The following is a 26,953-nucleotide window of genomic DNA, read 5'->3' on the forward strand; positions in this document are numbered from 1 at the left end:
ATAATAAAATCTTTTTTAAAAAAGTTGGAATTGCCTTCAAAATACTTCATTCCTAAAAAATAAATAAATAAATAAATAAATAAATAAATAAATAAATAAGGAAAAAATACTTCACTCCATTTTTAGAAGCTCATTACTATAAAGGCAAATTTCTTGATATTAAAGACCATGGTTATTTTTTATTAGGATTCAATTGGCCAACATATAGTCCACTATTAGTTTCAGATGTCGTGTTCAATAATTTGTCAGTTGTGTATAACACACGGTGCTCATCCCATCAAGTGCCCTCCTTAATGCCCAACATCCAAATACCCCACCCCCCACCCACCTCCCCTCCAGCGACCCTCAGTTTGTGTCCTGTAGTTAAATCTTTCATGGCTTTTCCCCTCTTTGATGATTTCCCATTCAGTAAAAACCATAAGATTATTGACAGGGAAGAGATATCTATAAGGGGAACGTCTTGGGAACTGAAAAGGTTCTGAATCTTATCTGCATAGTAGTAACACAAGTATATAACTATGTAAAAAGCCAGCAATCTATAAACTTAATATTAGTGCACTTTACACACTTTAATATACATGTGATATGTTTCAAGAGTTTCAAAAAGTAGCAATAAGATGAATAATATACATACACATATAGAAATAGAGACTGTATAAGCTTGATTCATGTAGTTTGGGAACAAAAATAATCTCTAAGCTTTTTTCACAGAACATAGTATCTTCTTAAAGACTGGGCACTGCTGTTGTATTTAATCAGTTTAACAATAGAGACTCTTTTGCCATATGGCAACCATGCTGTAACTAATAACTTGCTATTTATAGAGAAGGAGCTTTAACTGCCAATTCGGATGGGCAAATTGAGGACAGCAGACAGCACCAATAGCCACACACTGCAAAAGATTTGCTCTTTGTTTCAGCCTCACTGGCTCACAAGCAGAATGCCTGAGATACAAAGATCACATCTGGAAATTTATCTCAAGGAGATACCTCATGCACAAAGTCACAGACATGCCTTGCTGGTCTGACTTCTGAAATGCCTGAGACCCACAACCTTCTAAAACATAATGTGGACAGAAAACTAGATGGGCAAAATCTAACAGGAGCTTTAAAACAGAGATCCCTGGTAGCTTTATTTTACTGTATTTCATTTGTAACACTTTATTGTACAAGCTCTACACCACAGTCAGGACATTTTCCATTCTCTACCCACTGGACTTTCTAGAGACCTCAGCACTGAAACTGTGCAGGTTTTAAAAGTACTTTTACAGTGTTCTTATTTATTTGATCCTCATCACGGCTTTAATATAGATTGCCCATTTTATAAATGAGTCCTGTAAGGCACAGAGAATTTAAGAGACTTGCCCAAAGTGACACACTTTATCAAGGCCAATGATCTCCACAGCCAGAAGTTGAAGCCAGTTTTTAAATACAGCACCATGGTGTTCAATTAATATCTATTGTTTCTTTCCAGAACTGGCAAAACCCCACAATACGGCCAGTTCCTGTAAAAATTCAACTCTGGTTTGAGAAATTAAGTCTTTATCACTTTATTGCTGGTTTTTAGGATGTTTCTTTTGACAAGAGAATATGTCTCAGGCAAGTAAAACTGCATAGAATCATGGTGCGCTTTTTTTTTTTTAAAGATTTTATTTATTTATTTATGAGAGACAGAGAGAGGCAGAGACAGAGGCAGAGGGAGAAGCAGGCTCCACGCTGGGAGCCCGACATAGTACTTGATCCCGGGTCTCCAGGATCACACCCTCAGCTGAAGGTGGTGCTAAACCGCGGAGCCACCCGGGCTGCCTGAATCGTGGTGCTTTAAAGCTGTCAAATAGAAGTAGAGGTCAGCTTGTCGACCTACTTGACTTGTCAGCTGGCAAAACCAAAGTCCAGAGAGTTAGAATGACTCTCACAAGTTCCATAGCTTCTAATGGTTAAATTCAAACTGGAACCCATCTGTTTCTTGGTTTGACATTACATAAAGTGCTGCTACCATAAACCTAAATTTTTAGCAATATTCCACTATAGTCTGAAGTATAAAAATGATATATTTAAAGGGTAGAAATTGAGACTCTCAATCCCATCTAAAAGAGAAAGCTTTACCCAAGAGAAACAAAGGTAATGGCCTTTCTATCATACCAATCAGTATTAGGCTTGAATAAGCTCTGTCGTCCCTTAGATAACTGAACCTGATATAAGTTAATCTATGGTGGGTGACATGAAACATACCATTTATTGATCTTTTCCTATGCGATAGGTGTTTTGCATATATTATCATATTCAATCCCGACCAAAATGTTTCGAATTAGTAATTATCATGCCCCTTTACAGCTGAGAAAGAAAAACAATTTAGGATAAGAACCTTGGCTCAAGGTCACATAACTGATAATTTGCAAAGCTGAGATCAAAATGCAGCCAGCGCTGTTTTTATGATAGATTTTGTGTATTTTAACCCACACCATCCTAGCTCATAAATCACATTACCAAAATGTATTCCTCATATTCTAATTATGACTGAGACTTCTAAGAGCCCATGCAATACCTGCCTTCCCCTTCTCTACTCGGGACAAGTACAGAGCCATTGTGTGTGCAGCAAAAATACTATATGTAACAGCTTATTTTGCATCGAAGAACAGTGATGGTTAGGGATAAAATATTGGGTGCAGTTTCCAGGGAACTCTTTGAAGAAGGCTAAATCAGCTAGTAGCATGCCCTTTTGCCATTGCATTTTTTTCATCCTTGCTGCACAGAACACAAATGGCTGTCCAGTGGTCATCTTAAACCACTGGAAAACCCTTGAGGATGAAGTCATATGGCCAAGATGGTAGAACAGACCTATCAAAGGAGACTAGATTCCCTAATGAGCGAGGCACCACAATTCCAGCCCCACAATGCCAGTGGCCAGACTTCCTTTTGCAGGAGAAAACTTGAACTCCACCTTGTTTTAAAACAGTATCTTGCTACATATATTCCATTGAGCTTCAATTGCTCACAAAACTGTGATAGCAACAACTCACTTTTGTGTGGAAAGGCTATAAAGATAGCATTAATTTAGGACTCTGGCTCTGGTAAATGCAGACTAGGTGAAGGAAAAAATTGCTTTGTAAAATTTGAAAGGCTGAGTTAAAACATATGTGAAAAAAATTGCTACTTAGAAATTTAAAAGCCAGCAGAGAATATTGCTCTTTTCCTAGCAGTAGGAAAAGGCCAGATAATCTACAAAATAATAACTCTTCTTGAGCCCATCAGAAACCTGGAGTTGCAAGACAAAGAGATTAACTGAATTTGAAAGGATAACAGTCATTGAGGAGAGACAGGACATATGAGCATTTTCACCTTTGACAGAGCATGAGAGGAATAGGCACTCATTATGAAAGCAGGTATGAAGAAAACAGCTAAAATAGTAACAAATACTTGAAGGCCAGAATAGGTCACCAGAATAACATAGACACCCTGGGATCCCCCAGACATAAAGGAATATGCGCTCATTCATAAGCTCTTTTTTCAGACATCTACTAGTTGCTTAGCAGAAAGATTGAGGTCAGGGCAAGAGACCAGAAAGAGTACTTTGGTGTCACAAAATAAAATCTTTTCTGATTCCTCAGACCCTTCTCTATTGCAAAGTAAAATTTAGCCTTTTAGGAAAACAACTCTCACAAGCCCAATGCCCTGGAAAAGATCCACAATTCCTGGGAAGGAAGTAGAAGAAAAATTCATCCGGCCCTGTTGGAGGAACAGGTAACTCTTAGGTCCAGATCTCTGACACAAAGCAGAGATTTGCTACCACTGGTAGAACAGGACCTTTGTCCACAAAAAACCCCACAGAGCCAAGGAGGAGCTTGGGTACCATGGGAGGAATGGGCAGGAATGCTGAAAAAGCCACTCTCCGAGGTCCAGATGCAAAGGACATGTGTAAGGTTGAGACTGGAGCAGCCAAGGAGCCCCGGACCGTCCTGCCTCTATCAGAAGCACTGCCTCAAGTAACAAGCAATACCACTCTGCCACCTGGGAAGGTTCAAGGGTGCAACAAGAAACGTACTCTGCTATGCAAGCATGGGGGACATTCCAAAAGAGGAGTGGAGAGAAGAAACAAAAAATCCTCTAGCACTCTAGGTCCCACAGTAAGAAGAAAACAGCAGATCTGCTGCTTCCTTGTGAAGTCTTTGAGAAAAAATCAATATAAATCATCAGAGTAACAAAAGAAAAAAGAAAAATCATTTGATAATCTAAATAGATACAAAGAAAGCATTTGATAAAACTCAAAACCCAGTTATGATGAAAAACCCAGAAAAAACAGGAAAAAATAAATTTCTCAATCTAATATGATATTTATCAAAAAACATTATAGTAAACAGTATTAATACTAACACGGTGACATTGTTCCCTTTGATTTGGAAATAAAAGCAGAATTTCCACTCCTCCCACTTTCATTAAGCATTGCTCTGGACATTCTAGCCAATGCAATAAGATATGAAAAAGAAATAAAAGTGTAAAGCTTGAAAAGTATTAATATTATCTTTAATAATATTAATATCATAAAATTTGTATGAAACTATTCCTTGAAGAAATACACAGCAGGAGAACCTGTTTTAACAGATACCGTGAATAATTTAAAAAGTGACCATAGTTGAAACAGCGTAATAATTAGCAAGAAGAAACTAAGAGACCAATTAAAAACAATAGTTAAACGCACTTGGGTGGCTCAGTCAGTTAAGCATCCAACTCTGGATTTCCACTCAGGTCATGATCTCAGCGTGGTAAGATCAAGCCCTGCTTAGGGATCCACACTGGGCAGAGAGCCTGCTTAAGACCCTCTCTCTAGCCCTACCCCTCAAAATACAGTTGGCCCCCAAAACACTGACATGCATGGATATTTAATTTATGATAAGGATGGCACTGAAGAGCAGTGGGCAAAGAGAATTTTCAGTATGCTTCTGTAATAACTGGATATTTAGTTGGAAGGAAAACGACATGACCTCTACCTCAAACCAGGCACAAAAATGAATTTAAAAGGAATGATCAAAATGTAAAGAAGTAAAAATATGATTATAATTAAAATTAAAAACTTTTCCTCCTCAAAAATGCCATTAATAAATTGAAAAAGCGGGGACCCTGGGTGGCTCAGTCATTGAGCGCCTGCCCTCAGCCCAGGGCGTGACCCCGGAGTCCCAGGATCGAGTCCCACATCAGGCTCCCTGCATGGAGCCTGCTTTTCCCTCTGCCTGTCTCTCTCTCTCTCTCTCTCTCATGAATAAATAAATTTTAAAAAAATTGAAAAAGCAAGTCACAGAGAGGAAAAAAGTATCTTTAACATATAATTGAAAGGAGGCACTTCATTCAAATAAGTTAATTTCTGCATATTAACAATAAAAAAATTAATACAATAGAAAAATAGGCAAGACACTTGAACAGGTAATTTACAGACAATACTTTTCATATGACAACTAAATCATGTAACAGAACCATATTATTCAAAGGGAAATGTAAACTATTCTCATCAGAATGGCTAAAAGTAATAGGACTGATTATAAAAAGCATTGATATAGATGAAATAATGGGAACTCTCATACGCTACTGACTAGAGTGTAATTAGTATAACTACTTTGGAAAACTGTTTAGCTGTATCTACTAAAATTGAAAATTTGTAAACAATATAATTGAGCAATTTCATCACTAGTAGAAATGGATGTATATGTGCAATAAGAAACATCTAAAAGAATGTTCATAGCAGCACTATTCGTAATTGCCCAAACCCAGAAATAGTCCAAATGTCTATCAACAACACATGGATAAATACTCTGTAGTACTTTTCTACAAAGGAATACTACATAGCCATGAAAAACCACATAAGCCACACAAAAACAATAATGAAACTCTGATATATAAGTTCAAGAAAGGAAACCAGACACAAAGGAATGCATATTGTAGGACTATTATGTATATAAATTTAAAAATTAAGCTAAAGTAGCATTTATCATACATTTAAGGATGTATGATAAAATGTTAAAACTATAATGAAAAGCAACGAAATGATACAAAAGTTATGAAAATGTTATCCCTATGGAATTGGTGGAAGGGAGTAATGTCTGGGAGGCAAAAAAAAAAAAAAAAGCAAGGTTTCTGAGATGCAGAAAATGCTCTTTCTTGATCTGTATGATGAAACGACATAGGTCTCTGCTTGTAAAATTCATTGTCTTGTGCTCATCATACATAAAAATTCACAATAAACACATTTAAAATGGCAATAATTATTTAATTAAATTTTATGAATTAAAAGCTATGATAGGGATCCCTAGGTGGCGCAGCGGTTTAGCGCCTGCCTTTGGCCCAGGGCGCGATCCTGGAGACCCGGGATCGAATCCCACGTCGGGCTCCCAGTGCATGGAGCCTGCTCCTCCCTCTGCCTATGTCTCTGCCTCTCTCTCTCTCTCTCTGTGTGACTATCATAAATAAATAAAAATTTTAAAAAATAAAAAATAAATAAATAAATAATAAAAGCTATGATAGATGAGATAAAGTTCAATGAACATAAGTAACATCTGTTGAGAATTGACTGTGTGTTAGGGACCACTGTAAGTGCTTTATCTCATTTTGCCTTCACAATATTCAGAAAACATACTAGTTTTCCTATCGCATTTCAAAGATGAAGAGACTGAGGCCAGAGAGCTTACATAATCGACACACAAGATGTCACACAGCTAAAATCACACTTTACAAACATCACAGAGCTAGAGAGGTCTCCTTCTGGGATCTGAACCTATGCAATAATATGGTTCCAGAGCCAGGCCCCTGAGCAGTAGTAATATAATGTATATGCTACTTCGCCAGTACAGAAAAAGGAGAGATACTCTCTATGTTAGGTGTTAGATTTTATTTTCCTCTGTCAAAATTATTGTTTAGTATGATGGTAAACTAACTCTAAAATATTTGTCTTTCATGCACCCAAGGTATTTAATCTTTAATTTAGCTCTCTATCCTTGTTTCATTTTAAGCTGTGCTAAGGAAGGAAGACAAATCATATTAAGATGACATATTTACTATTCTAATTTATAATTGAGCAATATTATAAATTATACTGTTCCTGTTGCCCAGCATAGAAATGAATGTAGCTAAGAGATTCATCACTAACCGTAAGAGATATTCTTCCTAAAAGTCCAAAGATTTTCCTCCCCATCCAAAGACTTAACTGAAGAAGGAGTAAACTCTGACAAAAAATCTGTTATTCTGACTACTGGTAATGTCATTTTCCTGTTCAGTCAACCTGGAAAACTCAGTTATTGTTTACAGGTGTACAGTGGTTACTGCAGAGACTCTAGAGTTTGACTCAGTGGGCCCAAGTATCACTTTTGCTATTTTCTAGCATTTGACCTGAAACAATTTGCCTGGCTAAATTCTCCCTCAGTTCTTAAAGAGAACTGAGGGAGGTGGCATGAGTGTCTACCTCTCAGAGTTGTCTGATGCAAAATTAAATAACCAATATAAATCATTTGAAACAGGGTCCAGTACCTAGTAAATGTCACACAAGTGATGATGATGATGATTACTCCCTGACCTCGTGTCTTTCAAAGCCTCGCCTGTATCTATTCCTTCTCTCCATTCCTGCTGCTACTACCTTAGGTCTTACCTTCATGCCTTATTTGCATGCTGTTACATTTTCCTAAAAATTGTGCTCTTGTCTACACGTCTTCCAACTGGAATCCATTGCCAAAACACTACCAGATTAATATCAAAAAGGACATTTTTAATTCACAGGATTGGCCCTCCCACACGTTCTATTTTTTTTTTTTCAATTGCCTACCAATTAAATTCAAAGTTCGTACTGTGATTATCAGTATTTCCTACAACCTAGTTCCAGCCTTAATTTTCCAGTGTTATCTGTTTTTAGTCTAACACAAGAAACCTATGCCGTTGTCAAACTATTTAATTTACCACTTACTGAATGTGAAGTATTCCTCTTCAACTCTAAGCTCAGGTATGACAATTCCTTGACTTATCTGTTAACATTTTCGACCTGCATCAAGATCTAGTGCAAATGCAATCTCCATGATGAAATCTTGAGCCAATGCAGTCCAGAATTATATCTTTCTTAAATATCCTCTAATGTTTTATTTTTTTCACATATATGCAATTGTTTCATTATTTCTCAAATTATTTAAAACAGCTTTATTGATTTGATTACTTTAGGCTGTTCTCATGATATCATATCCTAATACAATAGCCTTTATATATGCCTGTGCCTCTTATTTCCTGAAATTGAACACAGAATTTTCTTGAGAGTCATTTTTATCTTTACCTTCCACTTGCTCTACTACTAAACCAACACAGTGCTTCTCATATTATAGAAGTATGCAATAAATATTTATTGAATTAAGTGAAAACAGAATCACTAAATGTAATCACTAGCTTTGTTTTTTCAAAGACCAAATCTAAAATTGAAAGAAGTATTCTAAATCCTTTCCTCTCAAAACCAACCGCACTGTGAGATTACCCTTTAAGGGCAATAATATTTTAAATACTAGTAAGTTTAAAAATATCCCTTATGTAATATGTTGCTGACACTTTGTTCAAGAAGTGATGTGTGACTGGGACTGGGATCAGTGGATGACTGAAAAGGAAAAAAGATGAAGATCCCCAAAGAGATGACAAGGACAAATGTCAGGGATTCCTGGGAGGCTCAGCAGTTTAGCGCCGCCTTCAGCCCAGGGCATGATCCTGGAGACCCGGGATGGAGTCCCACATCGGGCTCCCTGAGTGGAGCCTGCTTCTCCCTCTGCCTGTGTCTCTGCCTCTCTCTCTCTCTCTCTGTGTCTCTCATGAATAAATAAATAAAATCTTTTCTTAGAAAAGGACAAGTGTCAATGCCACCCATGTGGTGTTGTAGAAGACGCCCCTCAATGATGAGACACCTGAAGATAACAAATAGTGAGGGGAATCATTAATTAAGTCAAGCTGAACTCTTCATTTCAAACTTTTCTGCACTGTATGAAATGGTGGAAGGATCACAAGAAAATGGTGTGGTCAGTCACTTCAAATTCTGAGAAGTAGCATAAGATATAGTATCTGCTGCTAGCAAAGAAGCTTTTTTTATTTTTGAAGTTTTCTTTACAAAAACAACATTTTTAAAAGGCAATTTGTTTCAGATTGCTGAGTGGCCCCTGAACACTTACTCTGTAACAGGGAGAAACTTAGCATTGCTACTTATATTGCTTCTATTTCCCTTGCTGCTACAACCTATAGCTTAGAAACTTCTGCTATGCCCTGCCATGTAGACATGGTACAGCTATGATTTGCAAAAATCAGTCTTTAGTCAAAACCTACTTCACCGAGGAGATAAAGAAACAGAGAAATGATTATGCTCTGATTAAGATTTACGGGAACAGCAGGGTGCCTGAGTGGCTCAGTCAGTTGAGCGCCCAACTCTTGATTTCAGCTCAGGTCATGATCTTAGGGTCGTGGCACTGAGCCCCAGAAGGGCTTCTTGCTCAGCAGGGAGTCTGCTTGAGACTCTCTCCCTTCCTGTCTCTTTTCTGCCCCTGCCCCACTTATTATCTCTCTCACTTTCTCTAAAACAAATAAATAAACAAACCTTAAAAAAAAAAAAAAAAAAGATGTACAGGAATGGGAAGACCAGATGCCTGCACGTGAAGATGAACTGACCAATGATAAAGAAGTTACATGACCTTCCTTGGATCAACAAACATTAGTCACCTTCAGACAACAACCCTGTCCCACTCCCCCTTTGCTAATATAAAAGTAGCTCCAATCCCGTGTTGAGGGAAGATGGTTCTCTCAGATAACAGTCGGCCACGTACTTGGTTTCTGGCTTTCTGAATAAAATTGCTTTCCTGGCTGCAACACCTCTTTCAACTTACTGGCCTGTTGTGCAGGAGCAGAATAAGATTGGACTGGGTTACAAATGTGAGGCAATTGTCATTTATTATAGTTGAAATTCAATAATCAGCTACTTATTTACTAAAGAACTCATATGTATGATCTGAAGTTTGGGAGCACTGTGTTCATGCAAATAAAAGAAAGATCAGCCATAGAATTTCAGTCCTTCACACTCAAGTTAAGAGTATAAAGAACTGGGCAGCCCGGGTGGCTCAGTGGTTTAGCACCACCTTCAGCCCAGGGTGTGATCCTGGAGACCCGGGATCAAGTCCCACATCGGGCTCCCTGCATGGGGCCTGCTTCTCCCTCTGCCTGTATCTCTCTTCCTCTCTCTCTCTCTCTCTCTCTCTAATAAATGAATAAAATCTAAAAAAAAAAATTAAAAAAAGAGTATAAAGAATAAATGTTTGAGAATTAGATCATTCTCAAGCTTTGGTCCCATGAATGACAGATTTAAAACATCCTATTGCACACTCTCCTCTTACAAAAAGATTAGGATAACACACCTACCTCATCTTATTGCTTAGAAAAACTGAGATACTGAATGTAAAATGCATGGGATAGAGTAAATACTTAGAAAATACTGTTTCCGTGTCCACATCACTTCAAGTTCCATGAACTGTTTCATAAAGCATTGGATGAGATTATTCCCTCAAGTGAATTGACCATCATTTCAACTACTACTTTATTTTCTATCTGTAAGTTTGTCCTCTTTCCAAGTATGCATTTTAGACTCTGTAAGCACTTCACAGCTACCCCCTCTTCCCCAAAAAGCACACAAACACACTTGCAGTCTAGGTATGCAGTCGACACACATGAGGACATATACGTGTGCTGATGTCACTTGCTGTATATAAATGTTGATTACCTAAGTGGTTTGTTTTTTCACTAAGAGTTCAAAATAGCAGAGATGTCTCTACATTTATAAAGGCTGGACCTTAGTTTCTTTTGGAACATGTCAATAAACGTTATTCACTGAGAACTGTTTTCGTATACTTTGCATGACATGATTATGAAGTCATGCTTATTAACAGACATACTTGAATTGAAATATCAACTTACTAAGTAGCTGGAATTCGGCTGCACCTTACATGTGTTAACTCATACAAATGAAGTAGTTCCCAATCTTACATCCATTTTAAAGAGACATTAATTTGTTCAACCACACAGCTAATAAGTGATAAATCTGGTATTTAAAACCAGGTGGTCTGGATACGCAGCATGAATCCCTAGACACATACTAGGCCATCTTTTTTTTTTTTTTTTTTAAGTAGTTTTATTAGGAGACAACATAAAAACATCAATGCTGCCATTATCACTTGTACATTTTTTAGAAATCCTACTTTAAAATTGTCCTCCCAATCACCTCATTTCATCAAACAAGGAATCTGAGCATGTGAAAGCTAGGACTGATTCTGCGGTCCCTCCAAACTCTTAAAATATAACATGAGGGCAGCCCGGGTGGCCCAGCGGTTGAGGGCCCAGGGCCTGATCCTGGAGACCCGGGATCGAGTCCCACATCGGGCTCCCTGCGTGGAGCCTGCTTCTCCCTCTGCCTGTGTCTCTGCCTCTCTCTGTGTCTCTCATTAATAAATAAATAAAATCTTTTAAAAAATAATGATAATAATAACGTGATTTAATTTTATTTGATTTTTTTTTTAATGAAGGAAATAAAACCTTAGAGAACTTCAGAACTCTAATTCTAGGGACACCTGGGTGGCTCAGCGGTTTGGCACCTGCCTTCAGTCCAGGGCGTGACCCTGGAGTCCCAGGATCGAATCCCTCATCGGGCTCCCTGCAGGGAGCCTGCTTCTCCCTCTGCCTGTGTCTCTGCTTCTCTCTCTCTGAGTGTCTTTCATGAATAAATAAATAAAATCTTTTTTAAAAAAGAACTCTTCTTGATGAATTAAATATTGATACATAGATAAAAGAACACTAATTCTAAACTGTTTTAATCAAATACTAAGATCACCTAAAAATACAATGTTTCTCAGAATCTGCATTTGCATTTCTTCTATCCTAGTTCAAAGAAGTCCAAGTTGAGGAACTGGAAAACACCATTTGAAATAAAAGCAATCAAATGATAGATAATACAGAAAAAAGTACAATATTTCAGGATAATGCTTAAGCAAAACAGAAATATAAAGAAAGTATCAGAACATGTTTCAACTCCTAAATATTCAGCCTCTTAGAAGACTTATTTAACTTTACGTACATTAATAGGTAGAGGCAGTATTTTCTGAAAAGTCTTGTGCTCAAAGCCCAGACTCATCACTTTGAGTAGATATTGAGCAAGGTGTGAAAACTTCTTGACCCTCAGTTTCTTTTATTTATAAAACAAGGATAAAACTAATGATCTTAAAATATTTAGGGAAGAATTATAGGCAACACATATAAATTGCCTGATTCACAGTAAGTCTTAGTAGTCAGCAAATCTTAATTCTTAATTCAATATTTCTTTTAAATCTCCATAACAGCACGGGCTAATACACTAATATTTCCTGCACTCTTCTCAATTTATGATTCAGAAAAAAACTCACCCAAATATAAGTGAGAAATATTATGTGAAAGTTATGTAAGTGGAGCAATAGTACAATCTGTCATCAGAAATCTTGAATTTATACAACTTAATCCAGAATAGCTCATCAAATTTTATCTTTTATATACATTTTGCCTCAATATTCACAAATATCAAGAACCATAAATAGAAATGTGTTCTTTTATGACTGCCAAATTCATTCAGCATGACTGCAACTGAGTGGAAAAATAAAAATACATATTACTTACTGTATGTGGCGTTTGGCAATTTCAAAATGATTTGCAAACATTCATCCTCAAAATACTCCTACAATATGCATCTGTGAAAAGAAAAAAAAAATCCAAAAGAGTAAGCAATTTGCCAAGGTCACAGAAAAACTAATCCAGACCAACACACACTTAAAGAACATATACTTTAACATACTGAAATAAGGTTTTGCAAAATGTCTATTATACATCTAGCAAAGTATAATGGGCTGATGAACAGAAATATTCCCAACTATATACAAATATTCTATATATTAGTCAAAGAGGATGCTCTTAAGAGGTAAGAAGTCTGCACAGTGGCTTCAGAAATATATGCAAGAAACAGTTTCCCCAGAACACGCCAGAATAACATAAAAGCAATTCGAAAGTATGAGATATTTATAAGTAAATTTAGGTTGGAGATTTGAGGTGGTTATTAAAATATTTCAAGCTTTTAAAATGTACTTTTATTTGATATATGAAGATCACTGAGTTAGAAGAGAATTTTGCTTGATTTATCCAGAGATTTGCACCAATTCACTTTGTAATTGCATTTCAATAATAATTGAAAACCATGCACTGAGAAAAATGCAGGCATGCCACTTGCACACCTTACAAAAATACACAAACATCCATTTTTTTGTCAGAAAGTTACTAATAAGGAGAAAGTTAATCAGATTTTATTAATTGATTTGTTTGGTTTAAAGGAGAGGTGTTGGGAAGAGCACATTAATTTCAAAGCTCAAAATATTTCAACTTAAATGGATTTTATCCTACTGGGTATGGTGTGCCATACAAGAACTGTTCAAAAGAAAACAAAACAAACATACCTAGTGATGATCAAAGTGACCCTTTAAAGTACAAGGTAGATCAAAACCACTATAGACAGTATAAAGAGAAACCCTCTTAAGTAGCAAGCATCTTTAGGGGAACATGGGACCTCAGTGAGGAGCAGAATCTGCCCAGAAAGATTTGGTTCATGGCGCTAAACAGGGACATCAGCTTCCTAATGCCGGAGGTGTACCTTTGTGTTCACCAAAGCCAAATGTAATTAAATCAAAAGTTCAACAAGCAGAACAGGCATTCGGAGTTGAAAACCTCATTTATCTTCCTCTAGTGAATGGAAGACAACGAGATGACACTGGCCTCCGCCTGGCACAAGAATGAATGATTTTACTAATGCTCACTCAACACAAAAGGTCTCAAACGAGAGGAAACTAGATAGAGGTAACAATTTATAGTTACATGTCAAAAGGGGATTAAGAAATTTCTAAGAAATGGTGTATTTCTATAAATTTCATTTTTCTAGGTTTAAACCTTAGAGCTTAATAGTAGATACTAATTTATGTCCACAAATAATTTCAAAAGAATTATGAAGTTATAACAATTAGCAAACCTATATATTTCTTCATATTTTAGCATATTCACCCTCATAGGCAAGCGAACTGAAGTTAATACTAATCACATGATTTGCCCAGATTGACGCAGCTAGTAAGAGGTGATCCTAGCCTATGAACCAGCTTTTCCGACACAGATTCTTCTCACTACAGCCCCTGATAATCCTTACAATGCATCCAGAGAAGAGGGTTAAAGCTGGGATATAATACCCAAATCTGGCTTACTGACATGTTTTGTTTATCCCACACCATGGTTTTGAAACTATTTTTTAAAAATTGTAAAGTAGGAGATTTCTCAGAATAATTCTCATTTCTAGCTTCTTTGAAAGAGCAAAGATTTTGTGAGGCTGGGTTCACAGCCTCCAGAGAACAGAGAAATGCTTGCCCCTCCTGAATGTGGCATGCTTTCTGCACTCAGCTATTTCCTACTTTTGCAAGCTACCTTCTACCATTTGCAAGCACTGGAGTGTTTTGTTCCCAATCCAACTACAATCAGACCTCTTTGCTGTGAAACTGGAGAGGAGAAAATCTTCTTAATTACGGTCAAAAAGCTTATTTCATTAAATGAAGCAATGGCTTCTAACTATATTTCACTGGATTCTTATAATCAGGTATTATTGATTAGTTACCTTGTTTTAATCTCTGTATATATGTTTTAAAATTCCATGGGCTTGAATTTCCATTTGTTTAAATATACATTTAATAATTTTAATTTTTTATAAGTTTTCTTTATTTGAAAGAAAAAGTGAAAGAGAGCATGAGTGGGGGGAACGCAGAAGGAGAGGCAGAGGGAGGAGCAGACTGCCTGCTGAGTAAGAAGCCGAATGCAGGGCTCCATCCCAGGACCCTGGGATCATGACCTGAGCCAAAGGCAGACGCTTAGCTGACTAAGCCACCCAGGTGCCCTCATATTTGAAAAATTTTTAAGCTAAGGGAGAAATGTACAAACCAATCAATTGGTACAAATCAAGGGACTTTATGATCTAAAATAATGATTTTACATTTACTGTGAACACATCTTCCAGAGACATACTTCCTAGACTGACAGGTTTACTATTTGATAAAATAATTATAATAACAGAGAAAGAAACCTTCAATTTAACTAAATTAAACTAGATTAAGAGAACACAGACCACTGAAGGTAAACATCTGCAATCCATAAATCCTGTTGCATCATGGCATATATTGCAAATAACTTGAAATGTTAGTATGTTCTGTGTAATGCTTTAAAAACACAGACCTGGAATTCTGGGTAGTTGTGGTAATACCAGCCATTTATTTTTTTTTTAATATTTATTATTTATTTATTTATTTATTTATTCATTCATTCATTTATTCATTCATTCATGAGAGACACACACACTCAGAGAGAGAGAGAGAGAGGCAGAGACACAGGAGGAGGGAGAAGCAGGCTTCACGCAGGGAGCCCGACGCAGGACTCGATCCCGGGACTCCAGGACCAGGCCCTGGGCTAAAGGCAGGCGCTAAACCGCTGAGGCACCTGGGGATCCCCAATACCAGCCACTTAAATCTGAAACTTTTCCCACATTCTTCAAAAAATATACAACCAAAACAAACAAACAAACAAAAATACAAAAACCCTAGGTCTTCAGTATAACTGGAAGTTAGAGAATAATAATGTCAAATTATCTGTAAACAGAGAATTAAACACCAATTTCCAAAAGAGTTATCTTATAAGCTCACAATAGGTTTTATAGGGATCTAAGGAGTCCAGAAAAACTGTGAGGAAAAGAGGAAAGCAAACGTCCTAAGAGTGATACAAAACTGACTTTCAGAAAGTTACTGAAACTATGAAAATGTGAAAAACTATCCAGGCATTTTAGAACATGTACACAGGGAGGTGATCAAAGTATATAAAATTCAAGGTGATGACCTTTTTGTTTGTTTGTTTGTGTTTGCAGGGGGAGGAGTAAAGCATTTAAAAATGATGGGATATGTCAAAAGGACAGAGGCCTCATCTTCAAGAAGTTCTTACCAGTCATATCTAGGACAATTGGAAAATCAAAATAAATGATTATCATAAAGAATTAAGATTCATTATAGAGAATATAAATATAAGAGAAATGAATAAAATATATAAGGAAGAAGAAAAACATCTTCCTTTGCATGGAATGCCACCTAACAAATGTAGATGTCTTGGTGGTGTCAGAAAATCATCACTAAACAAATAGTTTATTGAGTCAGTCAACAAAACACTTATGGGACACCTGGGTGGCTCGGTGATTGAGTGTCTGCCTTCGGCTCAGGTAGTGATCTTGGGGTCCTGGGATCAAATCCTGCATGTGGCTCCTCGCAGGGAGCCTGCTTCTCCCTCTGCCTGTGTCTCTGCCTCTCTCTCTGTGTCTCATGAATAAATAAAATCTTTAAAAAATAAAATAAAAAACCCCTTGTGGATCAGCACTTCCTTAGGCATGAAAGTGTGAAGAGCAAGATATTTCCATAGTCTTAAAGCACCTTCTCACAAATCACTTATTAATTACAATGGGGAAAATAATAACTTTCAGTGCAGAAACTTGGCAGAGACTACCTTCTCTAAACAATCAAAGACAACGTCATCACTAATAGATAAATGCACATGAAGTGCCTCGTGCACCTGAGAAGGACCCAACATCACTTCTGTGGTATATACATCTGCCAAAAATGCATCACCTGAATCAATCATTTGGAAATATCAGGCAAACCCAAACTGAGGAAAGTCCGAAATTATCTTCAAATTCAGCCACTAAAGACTGAGAAAATGTTCCAGATTAAAGGAAGTTTAAAAGGCATGAAAAGGAAAAAAAAAAAAAAAAAAAGGTATGACAAGCCAATGCACATGTGATCCTAGATACAGTTACGTAACAGTATTTAGTTGATAATACATTATCTTAATTTTCATAATTCTGTGTTTACATAGGACAATGCCTTTATTCTTAGGAAAGACATACCAAAATACTTCAAATAAAAAAGCATAATGTCTACAACTTATTCTCAAATGATTCAGGAAAAATACATATATGCACATGCATATAATCATGATGTAAACAACTAATGAATCTGAACAGAGAATATTCCGTGTTCTTGAGCACAATAATTGCAAGTTTTCTATACATTTGAAACTGTATCAAAATTTAAAATTAGAGGGCAGCCTGGATGGCTTAGTCAGTTAGGCGTCTGCCTTTGGCTCAGGTCATGATCCCTCGTTCCTGGGATCAAGACCTCCTTGGGCTCCAGCCCTCTCCAGGCTCCCTGCTCAGTGGGGAGCTGCCTCTCCCTCTCCCTCTGTCACTCTCTCCTCCTCCCATCCCCAAGTCCCCATGCTCTCTCTCTAGCTCTCTCTTGCAAATAAATAAATTAAATAAAATCTTTAAAAAATATTTGAAATTAGAGAAAAAGGTAGAAGTAAATAAACATTTTACAATCATTAAGATATTTTGGGATCACAAAAAAATAGACAAAGCAAGTGATGCGTTTTTAAATCAAGAAAAAAATTAAGAAGGTAAAAAATAATCATTGGCCAATGATCTTAGACAACTAAAATAACAAAAATCCATGTATCTATCTCTATGCACATTCTCCAGTATTTTACATATTTTATATTTATATGTAATTTATACATTAAATATGCCTACATTTAAAATAAAACATTGTTTATAATTTATGTGTTTACCTATGCATATTAAATATACAAAATATAGGAGAATGAAAATAAATGTGCACTCTAGCCTCAGGTTTTTTTTTTTTTTTTAAGATTTTATTCATTCATTCATGAAAGACACAGAGAGAGAGAGAGAGAGAGGCAGAGACACAGGCAGAGGGAGAAGCAGGCTCCCTGCAGGGAGCCTGACATGGGACTTGATCCTGGGTCTCCAGGGTCATGCCCTGGGCCGAAGGCGGTGCTGAACCACTAAACCAACCGGGCTGCCCTAGCCTCAGATTTTTAAATAAACAGTACAGATAATATTATATCAAGCAAGTGTAAAGTTAATAATGAAATTTTATTCACAAAAAAAGTCATCAGAAATTAAAGAGAAAAAAAATAAAGAAGACTATCAGTCTTTAAAGGTTATCAGTATAAGCGGTTTTTCCTTATAAAGTTGTTTTTCTAAATAAAAAAAAAAAATCCCCAGGTTCTTTTTTATGAGTTTAGAAAAAAATTTAAAATAAAATCATCCTTAATTCCTAAAATAATATATTTCATGTAAACTACTCTTTATTTCCAGACTATTCTTTAAAGAATTATAGCATTTAGACTATAAGTAATTTCTTTTTACTTAATTGTGAATTTCTTTCTGTAGCAATACCATGTTTTTTATCATTACAATACAAAACCATTTCACTCATGGAAACCCCATACGTGCCGTTATTTATATTGTATTTTTCCATACGTAAATTATCAAGCATCTATAACCAAAAAAAATTAAAAATAAAAACACTGTGGTATCCATCCTATGTCTTATGTCATAGCATGTTTGTTTCCTTAAGATAAAACACCCAGAAGGGGAATTGTTAAATCAAATAGTATAAGACTGTTCAGACTTGATAATATTTTTACTAGATTTATATGTTAAATAGTAAGTTAAATGACATATTCCTATTCATATTAGTTTAATTATATTAATAATATTTAACATATTCAATTAATATTGATATGCACAAGTATCATATTTGAACCCCACAACCAGGTTATATTTTACAGCCAGTGGGTCATGGCATAGTATCTGACCCTAGTTCTTCATACTGTCGTATCTTGAGCTGGCTTCTGTGCCTTCTTGGTATTACACATGTTAAGCTGAACTACCTTTTAAGAAGTTTTCAAAGAATTACCCCCAAATTTGACTTGAAATAAAAAACTGTTTATATGGAAAGGAATGGAAACTGAGCAGTTTTAGTAAAATAATTGTTTATTTTTGGAGGAATTAACACAATTCCTTATTCTCTTGCAAAGCAACAGCCAAGCACTTTCTAGGACCTAAGGAAGGAAAATAACTACAAATAGGTGAACGTGTGTTACAGTCTTGTAACTGGGACATACAACAGGATTATTACATGACAAGTGGTACAGGTGAAGGCAGGAAACACCAGATTCCCCAGAATAATCCAAGCAGCCATCCTATGTCTCATTTCTAATTATGGCAACAATGTGTTACAATGCCTACATATTTCTATTTTATTTACACTATTACCATTTACATCTTATTACACTAGATATTATCCTTTTTTTAAGTGTCACTTTAATTGATGGTTCTCAACAATCTTCAACTTTCTTCAGCCATCTCTCTTTCCTCCTATATTCACTTTGAATTCTTGCAAATCCATTACATATTTAGCATCTTTCTAGTCTGCAGTTTCCATATTTTATATTCACTAATTCTGGAGATTAATACAAATTTCATTCAATGTAAGAACCCACTCAACCTTCTGAAGTCTTCGTTAATCTGCCCTGGCAGGTCACTGATCCAGTGACAATCACAAGTTATGCCTCCCCTCACATGTCATGTAAGACAAAAACAAAACTTTACTGAAGTGAAGATATACGAACTCTTGCTTCTAACTCATATTTATATCTTGTCATTGTATCAGAGATTAAAATTAGATGAAGTCAAGGGATTTACTTCTCCAAAATCATGTTAGTTGTTACTTCTATTTGTTCTGCTCCTTTGAGGTGTATGAAAATCAACTGTCTTTTTTATTGATTCCTCTATTTTCCTAGGTATCAAAGGAAGCAGATTAATCTGTAACTTCTAAAGTCATCACTAGTATGTTCTCGCCCTCTCCCTCCCCCTCCTTCCCTCTCTATCTCTCTCTCTCTCTCTCTTGCTCATTCCCTGCTCCTGACATTTTCATGTGGCCTTCAAGAATCCTAAACTAAGTCTGTTGCACAATTTCTACAGTAAATATGACTCGATTAAAATCCTACGATAATTTCAATCATGAAAAGCATGACAAATCAGAAGCTCCTGGATTCTGTACATTTTTTAAATGTAATGCTTCTGAAGACCATTAGCCAACTTATAGGAGGGCATAATTCCATATCGAGTCTATACACTATGGCTAAATGTGTAGGTACTGCCTTGACCAAGTCCCTGGACAGCTTTGCCCTTGAATGCTCGCAGTGTGTTCTACATTACAGAAGTATCTACACTGTGGCATTCTCTAACTGAAAACTATTTATCTATCCCTCTTCTCTATTTGCCCAGCTTGGGAGAAGTCAAGACCTGTTTCCTAACTCAAGCGGGCCCTCAGTCAATTCGTTGATCCCTTCATTTTACTTCATTTTGTTGTTGCTGAATGTTGAAGGAACTGGCAAAGTGTCTTTTCCAAATGTTTACCAGCCTCTCCATGCAAAGCGCTTTAAATACCTTCCCCTTCATCACCTGCTCCCGTCTACCTGGAAATGAGAAAATGTTGACTTCTTTACCTCTGGAGATGAAAGCTGTAATACTTTTGCTTAACTCACCCCACCCCACTCTTGGCAAACATGCATTGAAGCATAGCATGTATTATACCCTTCACTTCAGGATTTTCAAGTCTCTGCAGAAATTTTACCTTTTCCTTTATTTATATCTCTTTTGACCTATTTCACTTGCATTAAGCTATTCTAAACTAATTAGAGATACAGGCAAAATGGGTTTTTGGAGAATTTCACCATGTAAACCCTTAAAAGTAAACAGAGTATATAACAATTAGAGATCAAATACCTAAGTTGTGGTTTGTGCAGATAATAGAATGCTATGCAGTCACAAAATTCATGTCTCAAATAGCACTTATTTATATATTTTATTTTAAGTATACTTAAAATAATACACTTTCTAAAATAATATGAATAAAGTAGCAACTGCATAATTATAAATATATATTTATATTTGCATATATTATGTACAATTCAGAAAGACTGAAGGACTATATAGCAAAATGTTATCTCTGAATGATGTGAAAAAGTAGTACTAATTTTCTTTTTTATTCTTTTCTTAATTTTGTAAATCTTCTTCTGCAAATATGTTATAATCTAAAAAGAAAAAAAATATTAGTGGAAACAAAAGCAACAAAACACATATATGGGAACCAAATGCACAGCTATATATCAGACAAAACTAGCATTAAAAGAGTTGGAGATGGGCAGCCCGAGTGGCTCAGCGGATTAGCACTGCCTTCCGCCCAGGGCATGATCCTGGAGACCAGGGATCGAGTCCCACATCGGCTCCCTGCAGGGAGCCTACTTCTCCCTCTGCCTGTGTCTCTGCTTCTCTGTGTGTGTGTGTGTCTCTCATGAATAAGTAAGTAAAATCTTAAAAAAAAAAAAAAAGCTGGAGACTAGCATAGACAAAGTTGGGGCATTATAAGATGAAATTGTCAAAAAAATGAATAAAATGTGATTTTTTAATGTGATGTGGTTAGATCTGCCAGTTGCCTCCCCAATATTTATTCTCCCTTTCATTGTTGCTATGTGCACCATTTTATCTATATAAGATTTATTTATTTATTTATTTATTTATTTATTTATTTATTTATTTAGAGAGCAGGGAAGGGACAGAGGGAGAGGGAGAGAGATCTCAAGCAGACTCCATGCTGTTTGTAGAGCCCGACATGGGGTTCAATCTCACAACCCTGAGATCATGACCTGAATCAAAATCAAGAGTTGAACACTTAACCGACTGAGCCACCCAGGTCCTCCAGCTATGTGCACTTTTATGCTCTTTGGCCTTTGCCTGTCTGAAATGCAATATAATGATTAGAAGTCTGACCCTTGTTTTGAGTGCATCACTCTCAGGATGGCTACAAGGAGCCAGAACCTGGGGATATGATAGAGCTCTCTTATTATGCTTGGGCTACCAATATCAAGATATCACTAATTTCTTTATGCTATTCTGGGTATACACTGAACACAATTTCTAAGTGATACATATTATTTAAGAATTTGCAGGTAAGAATAAAGAAAATGTTTCTCTGTGATGGCTTTAATGATTATTTGACCAGCATATATTATCAAATATTATGGTTCATATACCAAGTCATAATTAAAATGAAGAATTTGAAGGAGTTCAGAGAAGAAAAATGGTAAGAATTAACATTTAGGAAATTAGGATACAATAAGAATTACTCAAATAGAGAAATTTATATTTCCTAAAAGGAAATATTTAGTAGTTTATATTTAATTATAAAAGATTTTTACAATTAAAATCCAAATAATGAAATAGCATTAAAAGTATCAGGAGGGGGAGGGTCTAGGTGGCCCAGTTGGTTACGTGTCTGCCTTCAGCTCTGGTCACAAGCCCAAGTCCTGGGACAGAGCCCTATAACATGCTCTCTGCTCAGTGGGGAGACTGCTTCTCCCTCTTCCTCTGACTTTCCCTCCCTGGCTCAGGCTCTCTCATGCTCTCTCTCAAATAAATTTTAAAAAATCTTTAAAAGTAGAAGAGATTATAGTAGGCATTGAAAATGAATTCCCAGAAATTAAAAATTGTTTAGATACTAGTTAGTTTTTAAAAAAGCAAAGATTCGGGATGCCTAGGTGCCTCAGTGGATGGGCATCTGCCTTCTGGCTCAGAGTGTGAGCCTGGGGACCCAGGATGGAGTCCAGCATTGGGCTCCCTGCGTGGAGCCTGCTTCTCCCTCTGCCTGTGTCTTTGCCTCTGTCTCTGTCTCTCATGAATAAATAAAATAAATTTAAAAAAAATACATACATAAATAAATGAAATAAATAAAAAGCAAAGACCCCTTTAACCATCTTTAAACTAAATTCAGAACTGAGGCCTTTCAAATCATAAGATCCAATTAGAAACAGGGTGTGAATATATGATGAACTTTAGGTAGAGACTGTTAGTTTTATATTGTATGTTTTATGGTCAATAGTTGTGCTTTCTTCATGTTTTATTGTTTAAACACATAACATTGGTATTAACATTTTGAGAACAAGTTAAATTTCATCAAAAATATATCCTTTACTCCACTATCTCACCCAAATACATAGTGTGGCAGTTTGTCTTTTCTTTTCTTTTTTTTTTTTTTTAAGGTTTTATGTATTTATTCATGAGAGACAGAGACAGAGGCAGAGACCCAGGCAGAGGGAGCAGCAGGCTCCTTGCAGGGAGCCGGATGGGGATGGGGACTGGATCCCGGTCCTGAACCGCTGAGCACCCAACCGCTGAGCACCCCCCAACCCCGCCCCAGTTTGTGTTTTCTAAAGATGGTCACAACATCCCCCATCCAGCATGCTCTCCTGCTAGGCGACCCGGACATTCCACCCATCCCAAGATGAAGCTTCCCCCTTTCTCCCTGGAATCCCAGCACACCCCAGGACCGAGGCTCTGCCCAGGGTGCAAGTCCTACTGTGGGGCCGGCCGCCCTGCAGCGGGCCAGCGCCTCTCCTCTGCCTCCAGCCCCCAGCGGCTCCAGTAACAGTCCTGGCTGGCTGCCCCGGGTAGGGGCATTCAGGCCTGACACGGTGACTAAAGGAATGAATTGGACACCCAGTTCATCCGGCTTTTCGAGGACTCCACCACCAGCTACCGCCTGATCGCAACTACATGAAACATCCTAAGTGGGAATCTCCCAGCTGAGCCCAGTCAACCCATAGAGCCATGAGAGTTTATAAATAAATTGCTCTCTTAAGCCAATACATTTTGAGGTAATTTTTTGCATAGCAATAAGATGACCAGAAAAAAAATGTGATCATCCTGGAGTCTAAAATCTAGAAGAATAATGAATTAATCTAACGTCTTTTATGTATGTACCTGAAATTATATATAAACATATACAGACCAGCACGTGAATTGTTTGTATGGTAGTCTATTTTTCTCTGTCTCTACCTCGATCTATGCAAGTTATCTTATTTCCAGTTAAAAATTTTTCCAAAAAAAGTTTTTTTTCCAGTGGTTTTCTGACTACACACACACACACACACACACACACACGCACACACATGCACAGTGTATAATGTATTTGGGACCCTGAGTACTGTTCTTTTGTGAAGAATTGACAATGGGGAAAGCAGTTTAAATTTGTTTTCTGTACTCCCCCCAAACAGAACTGAGACCAGTAAGACCAATAGGAAAAGTTATAAGCAATCATGTTTAATCTCAGCTCAAGGAAAAGCTCTCCTACTGTGAGGAATGCCAAAACAGCATGGGCTGCCCTAAGAAAAGGCCTAAGGAGAGTTCAAGAAAGTTAAATATTCACACTCCAGACATATGGAAAAAGATTTTAAGTACTGGCTAGTTGCTGAAATTAAATGGTTTTTAAGCACCCTCTTGAATCCATGATTTTGATAAATTTCGGGTGATTACTTTGGAATACATTACACTAATATTTTTATATCCCTATCATATTCCAGAAAAAGATACGAGGAATGTCACAAAGATTCATTCAATAAAGCATCATTAAATTCATAACCCTTTCTCCACTGAATCAATATTTAACAATTTCTCAAGTCATTTATTGAATAACTAGCTATGTTTTGGACTTTGGTAGTCCTCAAGGGAACGATGAGAAATATGATGCCTCCATTGTGAGAAAGCATATAATCTAAATTGGGAGATGGATGAGGACACAATTAACTATGATAATATGGTTTAAGTTAGCAACAGCAATAGGAACACAGTGCTATGGGAACAGAAAAAAAGAATAGAATGACTCTAGCTTGAAGACTTGGGAAAATTCCTTTTTCTTTTTTAAGATTTTATTTATTTATTCATGACAGACACAGAGAGACACAGGCAGAGGTAGGCTCCGTGCAGGGAGCCTGACACGGGACTCGATCCCAGGTCTGCAGGATCACACCCCGGGCTGAAGGCAGCACTAATCCGCTGGGCTACCAGAGCTGCCTGGGAAAATTCCTTTAAAATGTATCATTTGAACTGAGGTGTACTGGAGGAGATAAGAAATTCAAGGCTGAAAAGCAGTGTGATAACAGAAAGTGCCATGGACATCCCTACCATGTCCAAGTAAGAGAGAAGTAATCCAGAGAGTCTTGAAAATAGGTTTGGAAGGATTAAAAGATGAACTATGAAGCTACAGAGGCCATTTGGGATAAATTTTTACAAGTGATCTTGAATGATACACTAAAGAATTTGAAATTTACTCCGTGGAGATTTCAAGGGTTTTGACACCCAGGAATGACATGTTCAAAATTACAGAGAGATCCCTCTATTGGCAAGGTGGAGTATGAATGGACTATGTGACATGGGGGAGCTTGCTTTAGAAAAACATTTTGGTTTGAGGTTTAGACTACGTACACACTTGGCTAAAAGCAGGTGGGATGACAGGATCACCCTTCAAGACTCCTCTCAGTCTTAAACTCTGTGACTTCGGTCCCTTGCAAAAGAAAGGAGCTCCAGACAAATTCTTACAAATGACAGAGGTTGCAGAACCCTCAGGCCACTCGGGTGAACGTCATACAGACACTGCCATTTCAAACACCCATTGAGTTTGATGAGAAGTAGCACAATCTTTGACTACCTGATGATGGAATTTGAGAGGGAAAAAAAATCACAGGGAAGACATTAACATAGCACAGTGTGGAAAGGCATTTTCAACTATCCTACTGGGAAAGCCAGAGAGAAATCTGAGTGACCTGAATCCTTTTTAGCCTGCGTCATTTTCCAAAGTAGCATCTACTATCTTGGAAGGCCCAGGGGACCTATCTGTACATGTGCAATCTAATTAAATGCATGTAGTAAGGACTTAATTGTGTAGGACATTTTGCTAGGTACAGCACAAAAAGAACTGTGTTGGACTGCCTTCTTGGACTTCATAATCTACGAACGACTGACAGATGTGGACATAAACCTACATGAAGAAATTAGAATGGTTTCATTAAACTATACTAATGCAAAATACGTGTATTTACACTGACTGCTTCATGAGCATCAATATACAGGACAACTCCTTGATTAGTTCCATTTCAAAGGAAAGCACAGCGAAGGGTCAGAGAATAAATACCAGTGACCAGATCTCACTCCTGAGACTTGCTGTAAGAAAAAGAGAAAGTTCAGTCCTGTTCAGCTTGAACAGCACTCAAAGCCAAGGTCAGTGAAGCAGTCCAAGGCACAAAATGCCACAAGACCGCAGGTGCCTGAAGAGAGGAGAAACGCGCCAACCATGACACAACATCAGTTCTGGGGTACTAGCTCCTTTTCTTTCCTTCCTTCTTTATCACTGGTGTTGGTGTTGGGTCATTCCAATAAGCACATGTGGCCTTACAGAGTGAGATCTATATATGTGAAGGAGCAAAACAGTGAGAATTCATAAAATATCTAATAAATAGAAGGCATGAACCCAGATTAAGAAAGCACCACGTGAAAAAGTTAGAAATTGGGGTACAGTGTGATTTTTTTCCCCGAGACTAATACATGCTGTGTGACATCAGAATTCTTAAGTCCTCTGAATGACTTGCTTGATGGCAATCAGCCAAGCATATCATCAGATTGCAGTTCTAGATACAAAGGACCTCACTGTCCTTCAAGCCCCTGCACAATGAACAAATGAGGTGTGCATTTTCCTAGAAAACATAGCCATGAATAACACGGTATGAACATAATTGCAGAGAAACAACACAAAGAAAAAGTACATTTTCCATAAAATACCTATATGTAGTAATGTACTCAAATCATAAGTTAATGTTAATATTGAAACATGATAATTATATTTATGGTAGGAGGCCTTTCCTTGTAACACGTGGCCTTATGAAAATATGTAGCTCTATTTTGCAGATGCTGTTCAACTCTGAATAAGAAAATAATCCTAAGAAATGGGAATGAGAAAATCATCTTTTTAATAGTATGACGCTTCAGTAAGGCAGAAACTTGACAGGAAGCAAGAAGAGCAGATGCCCAGAAAAAAGGATTTTGCCTAGGGGACCCCCAGGGTTTTAGAATTGCA

At 37.0% G+C, this 26,953-nt stretch overlaps 1 protein-coding gene across 4 annotated transcripts in view; it reads right to left on the bottom strand.

Moving 5' to 3' along the window:
• The window catches only part of GALNT13 (polypeptide N-acetylgalactosaminyltransferase 13), a 537,911-nt gene that overhangs the window by 457,515 nt on the left and 53,443 nt on the right, over window positions 1-26,953 (bottom strand). For all 4 annotated transcript variants that reach the window (XM_077883057.1, XM_077883055.1, XM_077883056.1 and 1 more), the window contains one exon: window positions 12,681-12,751. The gene's annotated coding sequence lies outside the window, so the exon portion shown is untranslated. The remainder of the gene's footprint in view (window positions 1-12,680; window positions 12,752-26,953) is intronic.

Source organism: Canis aureus, chromosome 34, assembly GCF_053574225.1.
Source record: "Canis aureus isolate CA01 chromosome 34, VMU_Caureus_v.1.0, whole genome shotgun sequence".
Classification (NCBI taxonomy): Eukaryota; Metazoa; Chordata; class Mammalia; order Carnivora; family Canidae; genus Canis; species Canis aureus.